General features: G+C 41.7%; 2 long non-coding RNA genes and 1 other non-coding gene across 6 annotated transcripts in view; 2 read left to right on the top strand and 1 right to left on the bottom strand.

Moving 5' to 3' along the window:
* Positions 1 to 1,139: 1,139 nt before the first annotated feature.
* LOC135981444 (uncharacterized) lies at positions 1,140 to 6,872 on the top strand. 2 transcript variants are annotated; one of them, XR_010598470.1, is made up of 3 exons: positions 1,140 to 1,643; positions 3,763 to 4,097; positions 4,767 to 6,872. It is a non-coding gene; the product is annotated as an uncharacterized LOC135981444 (long non-coding RNA). The 2 variants fall into 2 exon arrangements; XR_010598469.1 differs by having other exon boundaries at positions 3,598 to 4,097.
* A 4,492-nt stretch (positions 6,873 to 11,364) lies between these two features.
* On the bottom strand, positions 11,365 to 11,468 carry LOC112059710 (U6 spliceosomal RNA). Its single transcript, XR_002888985.2, has one exon. It is a non-coding gene; the product is annotated as a U6 spliceosomal RNA (small nuclear RNA).
* A 2,220-nt stretch (positions 11,469 to 13,688) lies between these two features.
* Positions 13,689 to 23,597, top strand: part of LOC122172366 (uncharacterized) — a 364,131-nt gene continuing 354,222 nt past the window's right edge. For 2 of the 3 annotated variants that reach the window (XR_010598465.1, XR_010598467.1), the window contains exons 1-2: positions 13,689 to 14,803; positions 22,078 to 22,122. This is a non-coding gene — a long non-coding RNA (uncharacterized LOC122172366). The remainder of the gene's footprint in view (positions 14,804 to 22,077; positions 22,123 to 23,597) is intronic. The other variant, XR_010598466.1, reaches the window with a different exon arrangement.

Raw genomic sequence — 23,597 nt, 5'->3', positions numbered from 1 at the left:
ACTAGTATTGACCACACCTAGCTACCTCCTGGAGAAAACTACAGGTGTCTTGTGCCTGCTAGAATTTTAAAGCGTCGTTATCTCGCAGCTTAAAAAAAAAACCCACCTTGTTTGCAGTGAAGACCTAGCCAATCAGAACATCAGTTAGCCTCTGTGAGCTGCAGTTCAGATGACCTGACCATGCTCCACTGATCTGTATACATTCACCCAAACAAGAAAATTCCCACATTGAAAGAATGGGAATAAGCTGACCTGTCATATGTTACACGGTGGTAAAATGAAAAGGGGGGGGGGAGGGGGAAGGAAAAGCAAAACTGATTGTGCAAAACAGAGAGACTAACATTTTCCAGGCTTTGTTGAAAGCTTAAAAAAAAACAATTTCTTTTTGAGAAATCTGCAATTTTTTTCACATTTGATTATTTTTTCTTTTTTTAAAAAAAAAAAGTTCAGTTAAAAACTTCTGATCTGCTGTATTGCTGAGCAAGAAGCATACTATTGTTCTGACAACTGATAGGTCTAATTAGGAAATTTATTATTAGTTTTAATATTCCTCCCCGGAAAGAAGATAGTTCAGGATCTGGATTTATTTGAATCTTAAAGGCTTCTAATAGTAGGTCTCACAAATATATAGAGAAGGAGTAGTAATTCTAAGGTACATTAAAGGCATGTTGGATCAACCTTGTCAAATGACAAATGTAGTAGCATCTCCATGCAAGAGTAGAAGTTAGCCCCAGGTTGGCTGGTTAGTTTTTGGGGGAAGGAGGATGTCTAAGATGATGTAAAAGTGCATTAATTTCTATTTAATATTGAGTATAGAATAAGTATGCCAACAGATTGCTGCTCACTCTTCCCTACAAAGATCTTGATTTGTCTCATTTCTTCAGTTAGAGATCCTATGGGGAAAAGATTTTTAAATATGCTCTCATTCATAATCCATCTTTGTATGCATTAACATCCAGCTCATTGAGGTTTTTGGTACTTATAAGGCAGTACCCAGCATGTTAGAGGCACAATATCTCCCCAGGAGACTTTGAGAAATAAATAAAACCTGTGAGTCATCTTTTTTCTCTTACATTTGCTTTTTTTTTTGTTACTCGTGCTTCATACCCACCAAAGTAACTTCCAACCATAATGCAAAAGGCTATAATTTTGTTCACTGAGCTACTTTAAGATGTGTTCCAAAAATGTCTGAATGATGAGTCTTTTTAAATGTAGGTCCTCTAAGCAGAACACTTCTTTGGTTCACATCTACATCTCTTCCTGACTATTGGTTCTGAATGTTGTGACAGACCCAGACCAGTGGGGTACAGGAGTCTGGTAGAGGGCAAATATACTGGTCACTGGATGAGTAGTTTTCTGTTTCCTGAGTGACCAGAGCAGGGGCTGCACTAGAGTAATAAGGAACCTGCTAGAACCAGTTAAGGCAGGCAGGCTAATTAGGACACCTGGAGCCAATTAAGAAGAAGCTTCTAGAATCAATTAAGGCAGGCTAATCAGGGCACCTGGGTTTTTAAAAGGAGCTCACCCCCAGTTTGTGATGGGAGTGTGAGGAGTTGGGAGCAAGAGGCGTAAGGAGCTGAGGGTGTGCTGCTGGAGGACTGAGGAGCACAAGCGTTATCAGACACCAGGAGGAAAGTCTTGTGGTGAGAATAAGGAAGGTGTTTGGAGGAGGCCATGGGGAAGTAGCCCGGGGAGTTGTAGCTGTTACAGGAAGCACTATAGACAGTTGCAGTCCACAGGGCCCTGGGCTGGAACCTGGAGTAGAGGGCGGGCCTGGGTTCCCCCCAAACCTCCCAATTAACCTGGACTGTGGGTTCTCCCAGAAGGGAAGGTCTCTGGGCTGTTCCCCAACCCACAGGGTGAATTTCTGAGGCAAGAAAAGCTGCCAATAAGCACAGGACCCACCAAGATAGAGGAGGAACTTTGTCACAATATGCTACACATGAAATGGGCCCTTGTAGTGATAGTAAGGGGAGAAATGAAGGTGGCTTATATGCTCTGTTCTGGGACTACTATAAATCAGAGCAACCTCAGGGCACCTTGATGCCAGCAACCTTCAGACATGTCAGGTACAACTCCTCAACCCATGGCAGGCTGGAATGAAAGTAGTAAATCTCCTATTTCTACACACATGATTATTGTTAACTTGTATTAGTGTCCAGGGCACCCATTTGGGATTGAGACCTCACTGTCCTAGGTGCTTTACAAAAACATAGTAAAACGTGGTTCCTACCTTGAAGAGTTTATAATCGAATTTTTGGAACAAGATGAAGGAGAAAGCGAAGGGAGGGTATAGGTAACACAGACAGCAGCATGTGATTACATAGGCTCTTAATGCACAACTTGAGTTTGATTAATTTACTGCTGTCCCTGTTTACTGCAGCTGTGAGAAATCTCAATGAGGCATGTTCACGGTCTTCTCCTCACACTGTTTTCATTAACCTGTTGTGTCTGACGCCCTACAACTAGGATGCTTTAATAACACAATTGCCTGAACATATATGGAGAAAGAGCAGTGTGAATAATGTACGGCAAGGATGGAATGTGTTCAGAAGGAAAGTTTTAGTAGAAAGTGCAATGTTTTTTCACACCACATAATATTTTTGTTATTGGTGTTATTGTAAAGGCAGGCTCTTTGTGTGTCTGAATTTCTTAGGTGTAGATAAGGGAAACATTTATCAGTGTACATAGTAGTGTCTAAAATAACTGACAAAAATAATTTCTCCTCTATATAATTGCCTATAATTCTGCAATACTGTCATCTAGACACTCTCAGTAATATTACAAGAAATATTGAAGAAATTTTCTGTTAACAGGGAAAGCAACAATTCTGAGCAAAAAAGCTGACAGAGTTTGGGTGCCGCAAGTCACTAGCCCTGGCAGTCACCACTGAGAGAAACATGCCTTTATTAATGTTATAAAAATCAACCCATGATGCTGACTGGAATAGCCAGATGCCTACTCTCTAGCGCTTGAAGCTGTACAATTGAAAAATAACCAATTTTGCTAATGGAAAAATGATGAGCAATTGGAATCTTCTAGTAGATGGGATGGGGAAGACCCCCTGATTTGCTCTCAGACTAAATATCCCAACAAATAGAATTGGAAAGTGATTAAACAGTACAGCCTTTCTCCCCAATGTTTAGCAAACCCCTTATTTTTGCCTAAATCCATCTCAGGGTTTCAACAGATCTGACTTCAGCAAATTGGGCTAGGTATTGTCTTAGCAAAGGAATGGAGTGTAGGGAGGAAAGCAAAGTATCTTAAATCCCCCAATTTGGGAAACCTGGGAATATAAACAAAATCGAATAAAATAGCTGATCAGAGCCCATAAAAACATCTGAAACCACATCATTGCCAAAAGTTGGTGACTTTAAGAATCAGACAAATCTGGTGATTATAGAGAGGAGAGTCAGATCAGGTTAGGCTGAGATCTGGAGGGGAAGATGATGTGGGAGGAAGGAAAGACGCCCAACGTGCTCCGAAAAGAATATGGTTTTGATAAGCAGTTGAGCCCTTCAATGCCCATCTCTCTGTTAGACATCTGCCTATCTATAACTGTCCTCTGATTACTGAAAATTTCTTCTGTTTCCCCAGGGAACAAAACAGTTTATTCTCTGTTTGGTCGTGTGTTTTTAGCAGATGAAATTCTACCCTGTGCAAAACTACACTCTACTGCCTAGAACTCATTGATATTTTTCATATAACTATGGTTATTTCTTCGACTTCAGTAGTCCATTTCAGTGGTGTTTCTTTAAACAGGATTAGCTTCCACCCTGTGCTGAGGGGCTCTGACAGCATGTTGCCTTCAGTGGAGTCCACTCTTGGTTCTGCTTAGAGAAAAAGAACCACAATACAGCTATCTCTCTGAGTCTCTTGCTGTTGATAACAAAACTAAAGAATGAATTGTGCCAGTGTGAGACTGTTGCTATGTGCTCTACAAAGAGTGTGGCAAACATGTTTTCAGGAAAACAGGACATTTGAAATATCTCTTATTGCCCTGAGAGAAGGCAGCCCAGAAGCCCACTGCAGGATACTCTTACTGAATGGAAGAAAATCCTAGATGTGGAGAGACTGCTTTTAATCAACACAATATAGTAATTTTCCCTTTATTTATTTTTTTTGGGGGGGAGGGGAGAACGGGACACAAGGGAGTATGTACCTTTGCCCAAACTCCTGTAATAATGCCCAGTTAAAGACCAGTTTGGGAGCAGGTATCACCACTGACATTCCTATAGAGCTGAAGTTTAGCTCTCTCCCTGGAATCCATCCATTGCTAATTTTGAATGGTCCATCATTGCCTTAATATCTGCATCAGCCTCTCAGCTGGGGAGGTTGGGTTGGGCACACGTTATGCGAAGGCTGGATTGTCCCCAGGCTCACATAGCGGGAGATTTGGCAAAGAGCCGAATCCATTTTGTTGTGAGTTAACTTTGTTCGTTCCCCAAGTTGGATTTAATGGATTCATTTTTAATTTTTAGAGTGTGCATGTGTCCCCCCCACGGTAGTGAATCTTTCAGATGTTACTTACCTAAGGGGGAGGAGAGGCTTTTTCAGACTTGCTCTTTAAAGGTGAGAGAATTACAGTACTTTCTCCAATGTAATCAGACACCATCAATTACAGTGAAAGGTGACCTGCAAGTGTGTTTGGAGGCGGGGAAGTCAGAGGCCTTTAGAAATATGTGCTGAGTGCCCTTAGTATTCAGGGAGAACGAGGGGCATTCAACACATTTGTCATGTACCTTACCTTTAGTTTTCTTTTTCAGGTATGAGTCATCCAGACCTGCGACAGATCACTGACTCCAGCTCCATGTGATGTATTAGTACTAGATATTTTGGGGCCATTCAGCACATAATGCTAAGGCACTTTTAATTTATATATTTTGTAGACAGGTGGCTTTTGCAATAGGTTATGGATGGCTCCTTTCACCTCTCAGGTTCTGGCTTTTAATCCAGCCTAATTGTGTGAGTAACTAGAAGTTTGTTACCCTCTGATGGCTGTGTGGCAGCCATTGTGAAATGAGTTGTTGGTCTTGGTCCAATTCTTGGTGGATGTCTCTCCATATTATGAAACACTACCATTAACTGACAACATTGTTGGCAGCATCAGCACAGAAGTCAAGATGTCGGATTGAACTATCTGCAAACTCATAGAGGTGATTCTCTCTCTCTCTCCCTCTACCACTCCCCTCTTCTGTTAGGGTACTTATTCTGTGGATGGACTTCATTCTCCAGAGTTGTTAATCTGCCGTGCCTTTCTGAGCAATAAATTAACACACTCACAAAACTTGCAAATCACCTCTTCTTCTTTGACCCCAGCGAGTCGTCAGTTTATGCCTTGGAGCTTTGGGACTTGTAACATTTCCAGTTTTATTAACATCCGGTAAATGCAGGTGTTATTTTTATAAGTGTCAAGGGTGGGATTTTTGAAAGAGCTCAACACCGGCCTGTCTCTGCTCTCATCAAAGCCAATGTCCATTGACTTCAAAAGGAGTAGAGTTAGACCAACACTGACCATGCCCCTCTCTCTTCCTTTTTGATAGCTCATTTAGCTATTTGTCGTGTTACTGTTCTGCACCCATAAGTTCCACAGTTAATTATATAGTGAATGAACAATGAATTTCCCTCCTTAGTTTTCGGTGTTGTTTTTTAAGTCTGAGGTTCATATGCTGCCCACAATGTGTTCATGCATCTTCCCCAGGCAAGCAAATCAAGGTCATTGTACAGGACCTGACTTTCCTCCTCCAATGGGAGCAAGATTGAGGCCATGATCCTGATATCCCATGGTTTTTATAGTCGGTGACCAAATAAATTGGAGCAGGTGACTGGGCTTGACTGTGCATTGTTCCATATCACTCTCCTGTTCCCTCTTACTTTGCTTTTGTATCCTTAAATTGCCTCATTGAGGTTAGACGTGGTAGCAAATAATGTCTATCTCCTGTATTTTTTTTTTTTTTTTAGAAGTGTGAAAACTGCCATGGGCATAAGGGGGCCTTCTTCAGTCTTTGTCCTTGCTTTCTTCCAGCAGTAGACTCCTGGTGCTCATCCTATCCCCCCACACCCCATGCTTCTCTCCAAACCCATGAGGCTGCCACTGCTCTTGCACATTCCATCTAATGCCCGGTTTTAAAAAATAAGCTTCCAGTCTCAAAACACTAGCTACAGAGATAGGCCTGTACAATCTTAATTCACACTGCCCACCCCACACCTTGTGTGTATGTGCGTGCGCATTGTAACTTTTTCCACAGGATTCCTGTGATGATTTGGGGGCTCTCTGTGCACTGCATGAATTCTAGTTGATATTATGAAGTTGTATCCTGAAAAGGCTGCATCATGGAAAGCCTCTGTATGTGTATGTACCATGAACTTGCAGGGTTCCATCATGTCTTCCCCAAACCACCAGGGACAACAGGGAATACTTACAGTGCTTTGAATGGACAATAGAGATGCTAAAGGAGTTTGCTCAAGATGGGAAAAGATACTTCATTCTCTGCCTGAAGAGAGGGAGGATCAGGGAAGCAGCAGAACTTTACCAGACACAGAACAAAAGAGTCAAGGCGTTGTGGGAGTGGGGGGTATATAGGCAGGCTGTCAGACAGGAGAACTTGGGGCATGACACGGGAAGTCTTGGCAAGATGGAGACAACCAGCCATGACGAGAGAGAAGCACTCCAGCATGCTGATGCCTGATGAGGCAGAGTCCCTTGCCTCTCTATCTGAGCCCAGATAGTCCTAGGCCTCCCAAGGAAAGGGTGGGCTTGTGAGGGGCCCTGCATTTAGAATTTGTTTGCATTTGTTGTATTTGTTGTTTTTCTCTAAATGATCTGTATTGTTTGCTTTTTCTGTTAAGTAAATGAGCAATAATGTGTTGGAGTTCTGTTCAAAGTGTCCGTCTTACATGCTTTACAAGTACCATCTGATTCAGAAGGCTCACATCTTTGATGGGATTCTGGGAGAGATTGTGTTGTGAGCTACAGCCCTGAGCCCAGGGTCTAGGTCTGCTCCCTGAGAGAGATCCTAGAGACCCCAAGACAGAGGCAGTGCATAGACTCAACTCAGGCTCTGGGAGGCTTAAAACACCTAGGGATCCAGAAGCTGGACTTCCCCTTGGGGAAGAGCTGAGAAAGGAAAAGGGAAAAAAAAAGAAATCAGTTGTTGCCATCAGCTAACTTAAAAAAAACATGTGCACAACCTCTTAAGACACAGAACTCCAATCCTGTTCATATTTAAAAAAAAAAAAAAAAAGGAAAATACATCTGGAAACTCAGGCTATTGCTAGATTTTAAAAGAGTAACTACAAGGATTAAGCACCAAGAATAGCTTTCTTGAGGTCCCGGTTAAAGGTTACAAGCAAAACAAAAACACCTGGGGTTAGCACAGAGGAGTCCACAAGCCATAAAGAGAGAAACCTAATCATGTCTTCCTAGACATTTCCTGATCTATTTACATATCTGGGGTTTCAAATGAGTAGTTTCTATGTATGATACTGAGGATTTTTCATACCTGGCCTCAAGCGTCTTACAGCATAGGTCTGCCCTGTCCACCTCTCTAGCACAGAGGAGTCCACAAGCCATAAAGAGAGAAACCTAATCATGTCTTCCTAGACATTTCCTGATCTATTTACATATCTGGGGTTTCAAATGAGTAGTTTCTATGTATGATACTGAGGATTTTTCATACCTGGCCTCAAGCGTCTTACAGCATAGGTCTGCCCTGTCCACCTCTCTAGCCAGTAGAACCCCCACAGATGGACAAAGAGGGATTTTTTTCTCAATTTTAAAAAGTTCTAGCCTTCCCATTGGCTCTTTTGGTCAGGTGCCCACTCACTTCCTTCTATCTATGCATAGCAGTAAGACTTTTTAACCCTTTACAGGTAAAGTAAGTAGAGAACAGCTACTAAGAGATTTTATAGCTCTGGCCAGCTGGGTGTCCATAAAAGGGAGCTACCCCCTCTTGATTTATCACAGTCCCTTTTCTGATGTCTCCCTTCCCTCCATTTACCCCTTTATCTGATCTGTGCCTGCACCTTCATCCCCCTGCTTCCAATCACACCCCTATTCACTTTCCGTATCCCCATCCCCACTGGCTCCAATCTCCTTCTCTGGGATCCTTGTCCATATCAGTGCTCCCCTCCACTTCCTTGTCCCAATCATAGACCAGCCAGTCCCAGTTTATCTCACGCACCATCTTCCCATCAGAGCTGTCTCCCTTCTTCTCTGCTCCACTGGTTCTCAACCCTAGTTTCTTTGCCTAGCCAGTCCATCTCCTCCTCCCAGCCCCAGCTTCCCTCATCTCCCCACCCCTCAGCCGTCCAGCTCTTGTCTTTTCTGCATTCAATTCAGGTAGCTTCCTCCTCACTGCCTGGCATTCACCAGGAGCACAGGAGAGACAGGCGCCCTGCTCTTAGTTCTGGTGCTTGGACCTGGGGTAGCTCCTAGAGCAGCTAGCTGGGTGTTGCAATTGCAGGGAAAGTCCTGCTCAGCCCCCTGCAGTCCCAGACTGGAGCATGCTCATTGCAGATGAAATCTTCAGGGGATTAAGCTGTGAAGTTCCAGCAGTCGGTACTGAGCATGTGCAAACTGCAATTCTTCAGATGCTTAAAACTTGGACGGGTTTTCACTGGGATGGTAAAAAGCACCTCCTGCCAAATTTCAAGTCTCTTCTGCCCAGCAGTGTGGCACTAGAGCTTCTCAAAGAAAAGGTCATCCAAATGTAATATGGCCAAAACCAATGTATTTTTCCCTATCCCTGTTTTCAGGAATAGCTGAATATTTTTGGCTGAAATTTTCCAGAGAAGTTCAGCCTAAGGCGGACACTTGGCATAGAAAACTTCAGCCTTATAAAGCAACTGAAAACAGGGTGTTATGATAGGAAGTGTTAGGTACCCTTAATAATAGGCTGTGCTACCAGCCTGGGTATAAACACACTATATTTTCAAGTGGTACCTGATTTATAATCTGCCATTTGGATTATGATCTGTTAGGATTATGATCTATTAAAATATACTTTTTAATAAATCATATGCTGGTAACTGACACAGATGACCAAAACCATGAAATTTTTGAATTTTCATTTCTGAACCACAGATTTACAGTGAAACAGGGTTGGCGATCATGTGAGTAATAGAACAGAGAGTACATATTGATGGATTGTGTTCAGAACCACATTTCAGAGCATACCCTTGGGCTCAGTTTTCCAGCATATTTTATTTGCCTTGACCTTTGCTCAGACTTTAGAATGTTGACTAACCACCTCATGCTGACAACGTCATTAAGCATTTTGGAGAGAAATCTATGCAAAGGCTGAGATCGTCTGCGGATTTTTTAAAATGTCTTAAATGCTGCAAACTTTTATGGAATATTAACACCATGACCTTTGCTTCACAGCACCGATAGCGAAGGAAATCTCATTATAGCCACTGCAGTGTAACTTCAGTTTGACTCTATTTTGTTTTTTCTTTCTAAAAACCTGCTGAAAATGTAATTCAGCCCTTAAGGCAAAGGTATTTTATCCTATAGTTTTATGAGGGTTTTTTTATTGCAATATGAGTTGTATTTCACAGAATGGTAGACAGCTCTGTAACGGCTTTTGGAGAGAGCCTGGAGTAGAAATACTTGGACCTCTATAGAAACTCACTTCTTTCTAAATGCTGTGAGTAATATGATAACCCAACCCACACAACAAAGTGTAATTACTCACCTGTGCTATCCACAAAACTCCTTCAAACAAAAATTGATGGGATACCTTATTTTACTGACAAAAGGCGATAGTCTGGCCCTTGGTTACAATCATGCAACCCATTTAAATCAATGAGCTTTTATGGCTGTAAGAGCAGTGTTTGGCTCTAGTGTACTATATCAAGGCATCAAGTTTGGATACTAACACAGAGCCAGACCTTTAAATGCCCACCTCACAAATCTGGGGTTCTTAGAATTAGGTTTTTGTTCACCCCATTATAAAGAAACAACCTAGCTGTCGTTTTGGCTCTGCATTCAGATTCTGTTAGTGAGGTATTCCTGTTTTACGGGCCTTCAGGTAAATGCATTGGTTGTCAGTGCAACTAAATCCCATGAAATGAAAGAAAATATTTAAATCCATTACTTAGAAGCCATTTAAGGTGCTGTCTTCAAACAGGCCAGTTAATGAATATTAAGAATCTTAAATCCTGCTACTTGTCTGTTTACCAGTGTTTAGCTCCTGTATCTTTTCCAGGAATACATGATGTAGCCATTTGGTGATTAACAAGATAAACTGTTAATAGTTTGTTACAATGCCATTACCATAGCCCAGTAAAATTATTACAAGTTATTAATTCTAATCCCTTGCCAGTGTGTCAATTAATTTCCTCTCACCAATCCATGAGGACATCTTAGAGGTTTTCCTTGAGTTGGTTTCTTCTTGAGTCATCTTTGTTTTTCTTAGCTGTCTGTGGGCTGGTCCACACTAACCCCCCACTTCGAACTAAGATACGCAACTTCAGCTACGTGAATAATGTAGCTGAAGTCGAAGTATCTTAGTTCGAACTTACCGTGGGTCCACACGCGGCAGGCAGGCTCCCCCGTCGACTCCGCGTACTCCTTTCGCGGAGCAGGAGTACCGGCATCGACGGCGAGCACTTCCGGGATCGATTTATCACATCTAGACAAGACGCGATAAATCGATCCCAGAAGATCTATTGCTTACCGCCGGACCCGGAGGTAAGTATAGACGTACCTGTGATAGTTGGCTTGCAGAGATGGACAGGATGAGCTGAGGAGTGCATGCTGTTTGAATACAGTAGCTGAGTGGCATGGGTGATCATTTCAGAATTTTTTATACTCCTTATTTTCATGAAATTATAGGAAAACACTCCCTTTTCTAGGCTTGTTTAGATTCAGGCTGGCTACTGTCATTCTTTCGTCAGTTCCACATCTTCAGGAGTTGATTTTGTTGACACTTTGAGCTTTTGATATGCAGTCTGCTTAATGAATGTGCAGAGCACTTCTAATTGGCTGTGTCCTGTTGGGGAACATTTCAGATAACTTTTAGTTTTTGAATTTCCTTTTGATTCTGTCCATTTTGGAAAATGTTCCTTCAGTTTTATTAGCGTTCAACAGGAAAGTTTAAAAAAAAAAGTCAAAACACTCATTCTTTATAAAATAATTTGAGCTTTAAAAACAGTCTTTTAAAAAAAATCAATAATTCTTAGAGTCTTTAACTATTTAAGCTAAAGAAGTTGTTGATACTTCATAACAATTTTTGGAGAGATCATTCTTCTTGTCTTCCTGAGCTGGGTGAGGGAGCTACTGGAGCACTGACAGTAATTAATTCCCCATTTATATAAATATTCTATACTTAAATGGCTTTTTACATTAGTAATCAGCTGTACTAGATGGAATGCTTCACGAATGTGGGTGTCATCCTTGTGCAGGGGCCATGCTAATCTTCTCAGTATCGTTCCAATTTTAGTATATGTGCTGCAGATTACATTTTGGAGTGGTACATAAAGCATTTTATCACTTACATAGCAGTGATATTAAAAAACTCTTTGCATTTAGTTAAAATACTTTCAAATATGCCTTTCAAAATGGTTTGCCATTTCAACATTCAAAAAATAATCAATGGTTTTTAACAAAACATTTCCCTACTACACACATTTTTCTCTAAAGTTTTAAGGGCACAGAATTTTCTTGAAAAGGGGGACTGGTAGAGGCCATTGGCACTGAGTTTCTAATCTGCTGGGGGGTGCTCCCTGCCCCCGCCCTGCCTCTTCCCTCCCAGTCCCTTCCCTGCCGAATTCTGCCTCCTCCCCTGAGCACGGTGTGCCCTCTCTCCTGACCCTTTCCCCTTAGCACCTCCTGATGCTGCAAAACAGTTGATCTGTGGCAGGCAGTAGACACTGGGAGAAAGGGAGAGGTGCTGATCGGCGGGGCCCAACAACGGGCAGGAGGCCCTGGGGGAAGGGGGAGGATCTGGTAGGGGGCTGCTGGTGGGTGTTCAGCCCCCACCATTTTTTTCCTGTGGGTGCTCCAGCTCCAGAGCACCCATGGAGTCAGCACCTATGGTAGATACCCTCTTTACAACCTAGATTTATTGTTTTGATAACAAATCCCCACATTCCTTTTTGGGGTATTTGCGTAAAGAACATCCTCACATTCTTTTTCAGACCAGGTCTTTCCTAAACACTTTTCTTTACAAATTTTCTGTTCTTGAGATAAGGAATTATATGTATTCCAAACTTATCATTTTTACAAGAGGGAAGTGTCCTGGTCTAGATAGGCAGGGCCGTCCTTAGGCATAGGCAGCATATGTGGCTGCGTAGGGCACCAGAAAATTTGGGGCACCCCTGGGTCTTAGTGTTCACCCTCCCACCTCTTCCTATCCCTGTTCTGACCCTTCCTGCAGGCTCCCACAGCTAGCTGCTGCAGCTTGGTGACTCTTACTCCAGAAGGGCTCTAGTACTTAAAAGTGAAAAAGCCTTCCAGCCTGCCAGACCTATTAGCACAACACTGAAACTGTTAAAGAGCCATTCAAGTGGTAATGAAGCCATTTAACAGGCATTTGCCAACCCCCAGGTATATACTGTCAGTTTCTGACTTTACTGACAAAAGCCGTTGTGCATTACTGTAATATTTACTTAAAACATGTTAGTCTACAGGACCTTAGTTTAAAATTTGCTTTAAAATATTTTATTAGTGTGTTGCTGAAGATTATAAAATCCTATCTCTAAAAAATCCTTGCATAGATTTTTTTTAGATGCACAATTTGAGTATTCATCTTTGGCCTTAAATACTTGGATCTTCAGACATATCGTTTTTTAAATAAATCCTTCAAAAGACCACCCTTATCTAAAATACACATTTTAATTTTAATTACTATAGTACAAAAAACTTGCTTCCAAAGTCTTCCTGTCCTTTCTATCCATCCCTTTCTCCCTTCACGTCCCTGTTGAAGAGAGCCCTTAAAGGGACAACACCCCTTTCCTTTCAGATAGCTGGACAAATGAGTTTCCCTTTCTTTACTTCTGACTATTTGATTAACTAGTTTCAAGAGAAATCTCCAGCAAAATCAGTATCTTAGTAAGATATAAAATCCTTTGTTATGCCTAAAATCTTTGGAAACATATTTTTAAAGTTGGTGAAATTTCATTAACAAGTCTATTGTTATGGAGATCACACACAGTAAATTAGTGTTCCCTTTTTCTAAAAGCAGTGAATTTTGTTATGAACACTCTAAACCTCTGTGACTGAATAATTTAAAATAATGTCTTTGTTTCAGTGAGTTAAATATGTAGTAATCTGGAATGATTATTTTACGATGGCTTAAGAGTACATTTAAAAGATAAAATCAGCTTAGAAATACCGATTAAAAAAAATGTAAAACAGAGAAGAGCTGCATCATGTATTCCATAATATTTAATGTTGTATTCAGCAGGACAGCTTACTTGTCTTTACTACAAAGTTTTTGAAAATACATCTCTGACAAACTTCAGAGTATAAAAACGGTTCAAAAACGGTGACTGACATTTTTTATTCCCTAGTTTAGTGCTTTTAATTAGGTACCTTCTGTATGTCCAATCTTCACCATCTGGCATGCAGTGGAAAACATTCCATTTTCTTTAGAAAGAAATTGCAGAAGAGTGTTTTTTTTTTTTTTCTTTTCTTCTTCAAATGTCATTTGCTTCATTTGGGTTCAGGGATTTGGCTGGAAGGGGGTGAGCAGGGTGGGGGAAGAAGAGAGAAGGGAGACAGTGGGGAGAAGGTGGGGCCTGGAGCAGAGCAGGGGTGGAGTATGGGTGGAGCCACAGACAGAAGAGGTGGTCTGGGGAATTAGCCTCCCCAAGCAGTAGCTTCACCCACAGCCCATGACAGTAGGTAAGAGCGGGTCGGCTCCCACACACCCAGTGCATGCTGCAGTCTTCTTAGGCAGGGGCCATATTCACAGAGCCAAATGCGCTGGCGCCACGCATTCTGCGTGTGGGAGAGAGTACAGGGCTTTCTGCAGGAAACTGTGACTCTCCGCCCCCATGAGGGGGGCCACGCGGCTCGGTATCCTTTGCTGCCTCATGCCTTCCCTCCTGGGCTGCGAGCCTGGGCTGCCGTCGAGCATAGAGGCACCAGTTTAATAATCCTAAGGACGGCCCTGTAGATAGGACATTCTTTTGGTTTGTTTGTTTCTTGACCCAAGCTTCTTAGAGTTCCAATCTGTGGTAGCAATTAAATGTCTATTAAGTATTTTGTACAAAGCACAAATTCCAATAAGCAGTACATCTTTTAAACATAGTATAAAAGTGAAGGCAAAGTAAAGTTAGGAAAGCTGCTTTTTAAAAGTCTGTGTAAACACTTGTGGGAGTCATAAACCCTTTTATGGTCAAGGAGGTGTTATCTTTCTGGCCCTTAGCCAGTTTCTGGATGACAGAAAGCAGAAGCCTTCTGTAATTTCTTTAATTCCCTTGAACATATTATAATATAACTAACCCATACACAGGTATTGTTTTCAAGCATCCTGGCTATAGCATACTTTGTAGGTATATTTTAATATTCTGTAAAGGGACAAACAAGTTTGTATTAACCAACATTACAAAAAGGTTACAACTTTTATTAATTTTTGCATCAATATTGAGGTCTGTCCCCCACAAGAGTGCAAGAGGAGACATAGCTTGAAATGTGCTCCTCTTGCTAAGGAGGAATTTAGCTAAACGTTCCCATAGCTCGTTAATGCAATATTGGTTCCTTTCCCTCTTTTTACCTTTCTATTAAACACACAGCCCTTTACACCTATGCTGTGCAAGGTCAAGCCAAGAGGCAGCACTGCAGAGTAAACAGGTGAGAGGAAGTTTATAAATAATTGAGGATAAATATTATCTTTAATACTGGAAATAACCTTTGATCCTGGCAGTGATAGGGACTAATGGGGTCTTTTTATTAAGAGAAGAGGTATTTTACTGAGTTAAAAACTTGTCTTCACAAATAAAATGGAGGGGCCAGGCTGAAAACGTAAGAGTGACAACTGAACAAGTTTTCATTTTCACCAAAGTGTCAAGCAATTTTTCATAGAAAAGAGAAATCAATGGAAAGGAGTTGGAGACAAATCTTATACTCTCCTTTAAAAAACGTTCTGACATTGGTATAGAGAAGGGAGTGTATTCAAGAGAGACATGGTATGTCTACACAGCAGCTGGGAGTGGTAATTCCCAGCATGAGTAGACATAAACTCACTAGCTCTGCTCAAGCTAGCACGCTAAAATAGCAGTGTGGCCATGGTGACATGGGTGACAGCTTGAGCTAGCCACCTGAGGACGTACCCAGAGGGTCGGGCGGCACTGTACTTGGGCAGCTAGCCTCTGCCATTGCAGCCACAAAGTGACTCTTATGTGCTATCTTGAGCAGAGATAGCACATGGATGGGAATTACACTTCCCAGCTGCTGTGTAGACATACCCGTAGTCAACTGGACTATTCGTGATCATAAATTTCAGCATGTGCCTTATGAGATTGCAGTATCAGGGCCTTAGTAGCTGTAACTTCTAAAACCAAAAGTTTTTGAAAAAAGAATTGGACATGACAGCTAGTGTAAGGGAAGGGAACAGAATAATCATCTTTTAATTCTTTTCTGAGCTAACTGAACATTTTTCATGTATAGTAGATGCCTGTTTATCTGTATCAAATGAAGTTCTTGGGTTTTCTTCAGATAAATGGGAATTTGATAAGGTCTCTCATGTAGTAGTAAGTCAGTCAATCATATTGAATGCTACAGCTAGTTGGCAACTTTTCAATGAAATGGTTTTTCATCAAAAATGCCCTTTGACAAAACTGAAACTTTTTGTGAGAACACAACACTTTCAGGAATGTTTTGGAAAGGTTTCTCAGGTCCAGGAGGGAATTTCTGGTCAAAACTAGAGAGAAATTCAGAGCAGGGACTTGACTCCTCCAGGTATCCCATCTAACAGCTGAATGCCCTAACCACCAGGCAGGTTGCGTGTGGGTGTGAATTTGAAAGGTCTGTTTTATCCAGACACGTTACAGGAAAATCTTTGATATCTCAAATTTTCACTGGACAGGGAAAAAAACATTTCCCATTGTGACACTCTGTACCTCAAAGTAACACCCTGGAACCACCATATTCACCATGATGATATATGTTTAGTACAAAGTATACCTTGTGAGGTATCCTTTTAAAAGTCTTGATCTGTTGAATATTAATATCCTGTTGGATTGTATGTGGTATCATTGTATGTGAAGTTATGAAGTATTGCTACTGAAATATGTTGTGAGGTTGGGAACATCCGCAACCAGCCTTTGTTACAACAAAGGAGTCGCCATCAATAGCCAGACAGTGTTAATGGCTCATCAACACCCATCAAGAAAAGAATCCACTATCCCAGAGACTCCTTAGAGAAGGCAGGTATGCAGTGGAGACTGCTTGATCAATGGGAACTATCTGATCCCCACATCACAGCAAGGATCTTTCAATAAGCTGGAAGAAAGTATAAAAGAGGGGAAGTGACATCATCACTTGGCCTCTCCCACCACCCACCCCCAACTCAACACCTGGAAGAATGTCTGGAGGGCAAAGACTTGGAAGGGAGTTTGGTCCCAGGCCAGAAGGGAATTTGTGTATTGAACTGTAACTGTAACCAAAAGCTGTTTGATTCAACTCTTGCTTAGACTAAAAGTTTAGGATTTAGAAAGCATGTTTATTTTTTGTTTGTTTAAGATAGGCATAAATGTCAGAGATAGTTATCACTTATAATCACAATCTACTTTTCTGTAGTTAATAAATCTGTTTTATCTAAAACAGTGTGTTTTGGTGGAAGTGTTTGCGAAATCTCAGCTCAGGTTACCAAGGGATGTTGCATATCCGCTACCCTTTTGTCAAAGTGGTGAACTAGGTAATGAGTTTACACTGGCCAGGCTTTTGACCACTGCAAGACTGGACAGTTCTGGTGTGCAAGGCTGGAAAGCTGCAGGGAATAGACTGGAGCATCTTTATTGGTGGTTCATGAGTGGCTGGGAGATCATTCATGTAACATAGCTAGGTATGTCCCTGCCTGTGGATGTGTGTGTAAGTACAGTACCTATCAGAGGTTTTTTAGCTTGACATCAGCATCACCATGTGAGAGGCAGCCCAGGTTGGGGGGACAGAGGGTCAGCAGTCCCACAGTCCAGGTTGCACGCCAGGGACCCCATGACACCCATCCAGCTCTACTGGAGAGCAAATAGAAATGTTGATAATACAGTGCTCAATTTTTAAAAATTATTAGATAGTTTGTCAAAGACCTTCTCACCCCCACCACCAAAACCCTGCCAGGCACTGTGAAAAATTAAAGATTATGACCCTCCTTTCATGGATGGAAAATTATCAGTAAAGAGGATTTGAAACAACTCCCACTGTCATTATTCATCAGGATAAATAGTAATGTGCGGTTCAAAGCCAATAAGAAATGTTTACACAGTGTTCTTGTTTTCCCTGCCTAACATTTAAGCAGAAGTCAGTTTAGCTGAGAAATGCATTGATGCAAATCCATCGTACTGTTTGTGTGCATTATGTAGTGTGGTCTAGTAGACCTGTTCAATAGACTTGTCACCTTTTTCAGAGGGGTTAAACACAGCTATAAAAATTCACTCACTTCAAATCCAACAAATCTGGAAATTCCATTTATACCCTTGAAACAAACACATGTTTAAAATATAACTTTTTTTCTTTTTCTTAAGTTACTGACTAATATCCTGGAAGTTGGAGCTTTTGAATCTAATCTTTGGGTAGCTAATCTTAGCAGCAGCTGATAAGGTTGGACACAACACAAGTCCTATAAAGGAGAGAACAAGAAAAGGCTTTTGAGTGAGGAAGGACTGTTTTCTGGCTAAAGCACTGATTTGGCATTTGAGGTCTGGATTATATTCCCAGCTCTGTCACATTCTCGGTGTGATTTGCCCAGGTCACACACCCAATACTTTCAGAAGCTCCCACTAAATTTGAGTGCTTTGATTTTTGGTTGCCCAGCTAGAGGCACAGAGGGTCTGACATCTGAGACCAGAGCTGCTCATCACTTTATGATCTAACCCAGAATTTCTCATCTTCGATAACCAAAAATGGAGACACTGAAAATGAGTAGATACATTAAAAAAAAAAAAAAAACCTAAACCTCTCTGTTCCTTAGTTTACCCATTGCAAAATGTAGACTAGGGCTGTTTGGGAATGGGAATTCCCATTTCGTGGGAAATTCCGACATTTCAGATAGAAAATATTTGTTTGATTCAGAACAAAAAGTGGAAATTTGGAAATTTTCCACAAAAGGAAAATTCTGAAAAAATTTGATTTGGGACCATTGAAACATTTTGTTTAGACTTCTTATTTAAGATAGGTAAATATTATATTTATATAATGTAAATGAATATAACATTAATAGTTTAATATATATAAAATTCATAAAGAAATGAACTGAAACAAAGTCTTTCAACTTTTCTCATTGGAGAATTTTGTTGAAATTGACACGTTCTCATACAACATTTTGATTTAGAAGAAATTGAATTCTTCAGCAAAAAACAGTTCAGGTGAAAACTTTTCAGTCGGCCCTAATGTGAATGTTTACCTTCCTAGCTCCAAACTTGTTGTGAGTCTTCATATTCATAAAGTGCCTTGAGAACCTCATATGGAAGGCTGTTATGCAAATTATTATTTTATGATGGCCATGGATGGATGAACAAAAATAACAAGCTTATATGAAAACCCTACAGTAATTCCAAGACAAGTACTGGAAGAGGTACTGATCTTGCATATCTAATTTGGGCCCATCTTAAGTGTCCTGACACTTCTCCCCGTTTCTGACCGTTTTGGGGACTTTTGTTTAGCCTGCTGTGTGGATAGGCAAACACTAGAGTTATTTCTCCACAGAGTCCCCCACTCTTGGAAGGACCGAGAGTTATGAGAGCAGGAATGGCTCAAATCTACTGCTTCTTGATTGTGGGAGATGTGTGAATATAAGCAGCTCTTTCAAAGGGACCACTATAATTGAAGTATTAAAGGAGCCTGATATTATTAATGACCTCTGCTGAAAAGCGCTGTTGAATTACCATCTGTTAGCTCATCACTGCCAAATCTCTGCAAGACTGTGCTGGCTGAATATAAGCAGGCAGAACTGCTAGCATTGAAGGCTTGTGTACCTGGGGAAGCTATTGTGAAATAAGCGAGGGTGTGAATTTTAAAACACTATCTTTCCATGTGGACACTTATTTTACACTAAGAACCTTTTTGCAGTTTATCTTAATCCACAAAAAGGCAGATGGTGTGTCCATACAGGGAGCTAGTATTGAATAGCCATTCCAGGCCATTTCCTTGTGTAGACAAGCCCTTGGGTTCTGTTTTGTTAAGGCTGGTAGTGGTAACATTGATGGTGTACAATATGCATTGTTGTTTAAGAACCTACTCCTGTTTAAAATCAATGGGAGCTCTGCTTCAATAAGGGCTAATAATGATTACAGGATTTGGTCCAGTACTTCCAGAACTGGGTCTGAATGATGAGCCTGATACTTAGAGAAGTAAAACAATTAGCTAAGTTAGCTTCGTCACCATTGGAAACATAGCAGTGAAAAACTTGCAATGTGGAAAATGACAACATTAATAGGAATTGTTAGTTTGTATGTCTCAAATAGAATTCCATATTATGCATTCCAAAGATGGCTATTTTTTCTCTTTCTTTCCTGTATTGATCAGAGACTTTTTTTAAAGACATGCAGATAAGAGAATTTCATGGCCAGGAGTTCCAATGATAGAAGCCTGGGCCACTGGGAAAGCTGTTTTCTGCAATTATGTGACCTACCCTAAAAGTTGACAGTCACAATGTTCCACTGGAACATAACTGTTGTGGGAGATCGTGGTCTTGGGGGACAGAGAGAGAGAGAGAGTCCCTCAGGTGCCAAGGGCTGATGCTGTGGATGGCTCTGAAAATCATAAGAGGATTATACTTGACTTTACAGTGGGGAAGCCAGTGGAGTGAACAGTGCACTGGGGTAGGTGATGTTTGTGGCAAGCATTGCTGAGCATGCAGGCAGCTACATCAGGGGTGGCCAACCTGTGGTCCAGAGCCACATGCAATTCTTTAGAAGTTAATATGCGGCTCCTTGTATAGGCACCGACTCCAGGGCTGGAGCTACAGGCGCCAACTTTCCAATGTGCTGGGGGGTGCTCACTGCTCAAGCCCTGGCTCTGCCACAGGCCCTGCCCCCACTCCACCCTAATCTGCCCCCTCCCCGAGCCTGCCGTGCCCTCGCTCCTCCCCCCCCCAGAGCCTCCTGCATGCCACAAAACAGCTGATCAGGAGGTGGGAGGCGCTGATCAGCTCCATTGGTGGAGGTGCTGGGAGTGGGGGTGGGAGGAAGCTGATGGGGGGCTGCTGACGTATTACTGTGGCTCTTTGGCAATGTACCTTGGTAAATTCTGGTTCCTTCTCAGGCTCAGGTTGGCTACATTCTCAGCTAGTTAGAGACTTTTCCATAGGCTCTGGCTTCGCTCCCTAGGAACAGAGAACTTCAAAATAATCAAGCCTGCAGGTCACATATGTGGATCACCATGGCCAATTCAGAGTCTGATTTGAACAGGGCATAGTCTTCTGGACAGCCAAAGGTGGAAGAGGGCATTTCTAGCAGCTGTCTGTGTTTCCAGTAGTTGTGAAGGACCTAGAAAGTAACAGTCTTGATAGTTGAGAGGCAAACTCCCTTTCTGGAGAGCAAAATGGAGGAAGCAAATTCCTCAAAGCATCAGTAGCACTCCATTTTGTTCAGCTTCAAGAAACAATTCTTCATCCAGGTGTTGATGTCTCCCAGCCACTGGAATTGGTGCTGTCTGTTTAATGTAAAGGAAATGTTGAGGTGGGTATTCTCCCTTCATGCTGACATTTCAGCCCATGCTGTTGAGTATCAGTCTATTAAGTTACTTGGCACTTCCCATTATGAGACCCTGTTTTCAGTGGCTTATACCTTTGCCAAACTTTAACTGTTTTAGGCTGAAATTTTCCACACCAAGGGTCTGCATCAAGCTGAATTGTTGGGGAAAATTCAATGGGTCAACCGTTTCTGAGAACCAGGCTAGGGAAAAACATGTTTTGGCATTCAAAAACAAGTTTGGTGGTCTTCTCTTTGAGAAGTTCTAGAGCCCCGATGCTTTGGAGCAGGAACTTGAAATATGGCAGGAGACTGCCTTTGTATCAAGGATGTGCCTTTTCCTCTTCCTATGAAAATCTGCCCAAATTTATCCAAACTATAAATCTTTGAAAAATCTCATTCACCCACATGCTCAGTTGAAACTTCTTAGAGTTTAGCAGCTTAATTGCCTGAAGATTCTGTTTGCACTGGGCATGCTCCAGACCCTCCCAACTTCTACATGTAAACAGACTGTGCATGCATCTGTCTCTAATGTGATGTCAATGACCTACCTGCTGGCACCCAGCAGCATAGAGGAGGAAGCTACCTGGCTGAAATACAGAGGGAGCAAGAGTGGGATTGGGGGCAAGGAAAAGGAGTAGACTTGGAGAGGATCCTGTTGAGATTGGCACCAGGAGGGGGGGGGAGGAGTGGGAGGGGAAAAGAGAGGAACTGGAAAGAAAGACTGGGGGTAGGTTGGGCTGGGACTAGCTGGGCAAGGAGGCTGGGACTGGAAGGCACAGAGGGACTGGGGTGAATGGAGGAGATGAAGCCAGCTTATGCTAGGTGGGAAGGACATTGAGAATTGATCTCTGTACATATACACTGAGACAAGAGTCCTTTAGAAATTGTATGTGATCATGTAATTGAAGGCTGTATCATAATGCATATGCATAAGAGGAGCTGAATTAAGGTTGCATGGCCAACTTTAAATCTGGCATTTCCTAATTCTTTGAGTACTTGATTTTGTAACCACCATTTTTCTGTATATGTGTAATTTCAGGAGCGTGTTGCAGACCATTGACAGGAATAAAAATTAGTATCTAGAAACAGGTGGCAACCTTAAACATTAAATGGTAATTTTTAGTATGCATGATGTATGCTATTAGATATTTTTACTTAAAATAGTTTGTTATATTTGCACATTACAAGTCGGAACATGCTGCTTTTTTATTGTTACAGGCATGGACATAAGGTTTGCTGAGATTCTGGACCAGTAGGAATCAGGTGGGACCCTCTTTGGCATCTTATCAACATAAGGTTCATGTTGTTATTGAACTTGATTTGGGTATCTCAAATGCCAAGGCTCTGTGTGCTACTTGTGTGCAGCATCTCTGGGTTGGCTCTAGAATGACCAGCTGTTACAGTTGTGGTTTGATGCAAAATAGGCTGGTTATAACAAAATGGCCAAACCATACAGTCTATAGACAACTTTACTGTACATAATAAAAAAATGCAATTATTGAAGGGAGGGAGTCTGGAAGCAAAGGGAGCAGCAGTATTTCAGGAACACTCTGACTGAGGGTAAACATCTGTTTTGTATTTTTTCCCCCTGTCTTATGCTCACATAGGGTGACCAGATGTCCCGATTTTATAGGGACAGTCCTGATTTTTGGATCTTTTTCTTATATAGGCTCCTATTACCCCCCCACCCCCATCCCGATTTTTCACACTTGCTGTCTGGTCACCCTATGCTCACAAGGCACTTAAGAGCTGAGTTTTCCTGAACTTCTATGGTTCAGTAAAATCAGGCTGAAAAGCAAAAATAGTCACCACATAACATTTCCAGCATCTGGGTCCTGAGTGCCGAGGAAACTTCTGAACATGGCAACATGCAACATTCCTAGTGGTTGCACATGTGTTAGGTGAAGGAAAGAGCTCCAGCTAATATGTGGTGGAGAAACCTATCTGGGTTGGGGCAGGGAGATTGGGAGGAGTCTGGGGTTTGAAATAATTGTCATGTGACTTGGTGGGAGGAATTCAGAAAGAGGGCATGCATTTTTTACTGAAGTTTGTCTGAGACACTTGTTTAAAAAAATTCACTATGCATAGGTCCCTTTTAGTAGATAGATTAAGAAATAAAAATTATTCTTTGAGTCCAGATGCAGATTAGATTAATTCTTTATTAAGAGAAATTAATTCAACAACAGGTGGAAGCAGGAGAGATTGATTTAGCCAGATTTATCCCACACAAAATTAGCAAGTGTATTAAGGTCTTGCATCTTCAGGCGAAGTGTTCAGTGGCTGATCTGTGATCCTGACTACTCAATTTCTCAGAGTGGACTTTAACAAATGAACCCGTATACAAGTGTCATGCCGTAGGGGGCTCTGAATGTTTTGTAGCTCTAACACCATTTGGTCATAATTAGAGTTCATTGAATGATGCTTTGTGAATGTAGCCCTTTGTTTGTTTTTTATAGTTGGCAAATAGCTTGTGAACACTGTCGTGTTGGCTGGAGTGGTTCACGACTATGACTGCCTACCTCAGGGCAGACTGTCAAAAACAGGGCAGCTACCTCAAACTGGTGTTATGTTTTATAATTAGATTTTACAAGCCAGTAATATACAGTGACCCAGACGGTCACATTTAACAGTCTGACCATGGAGTCACAAACAGTCCCCTTAGACTCTCCAGTCTATCTGGCCACTCAAGCAAACTGGTCTTGAAATATCAGGGAGGAAGAGGAGTTATTAAGTTAAGC

The sequence above is a fragment of the Chrysemys picta genome, chromosome 2 (assembly GCF_011386835.1).
Source record: "Chrysemys picta bellii isolate R12L10 chromosome 2, ASM1138683v2, whole genome shotgun sequence".
NCBI classification, from domain to species: domain Eukaryota; kingdom Metazoa; phylum Chordata; order Testudines; family Emydidae; genus Chrysemys; species Chrysemys picta.
Note: the sequence above shows the minus strand (reverse complement) of the source record. Positions and strands in the feature narration are given on the sequence as shown.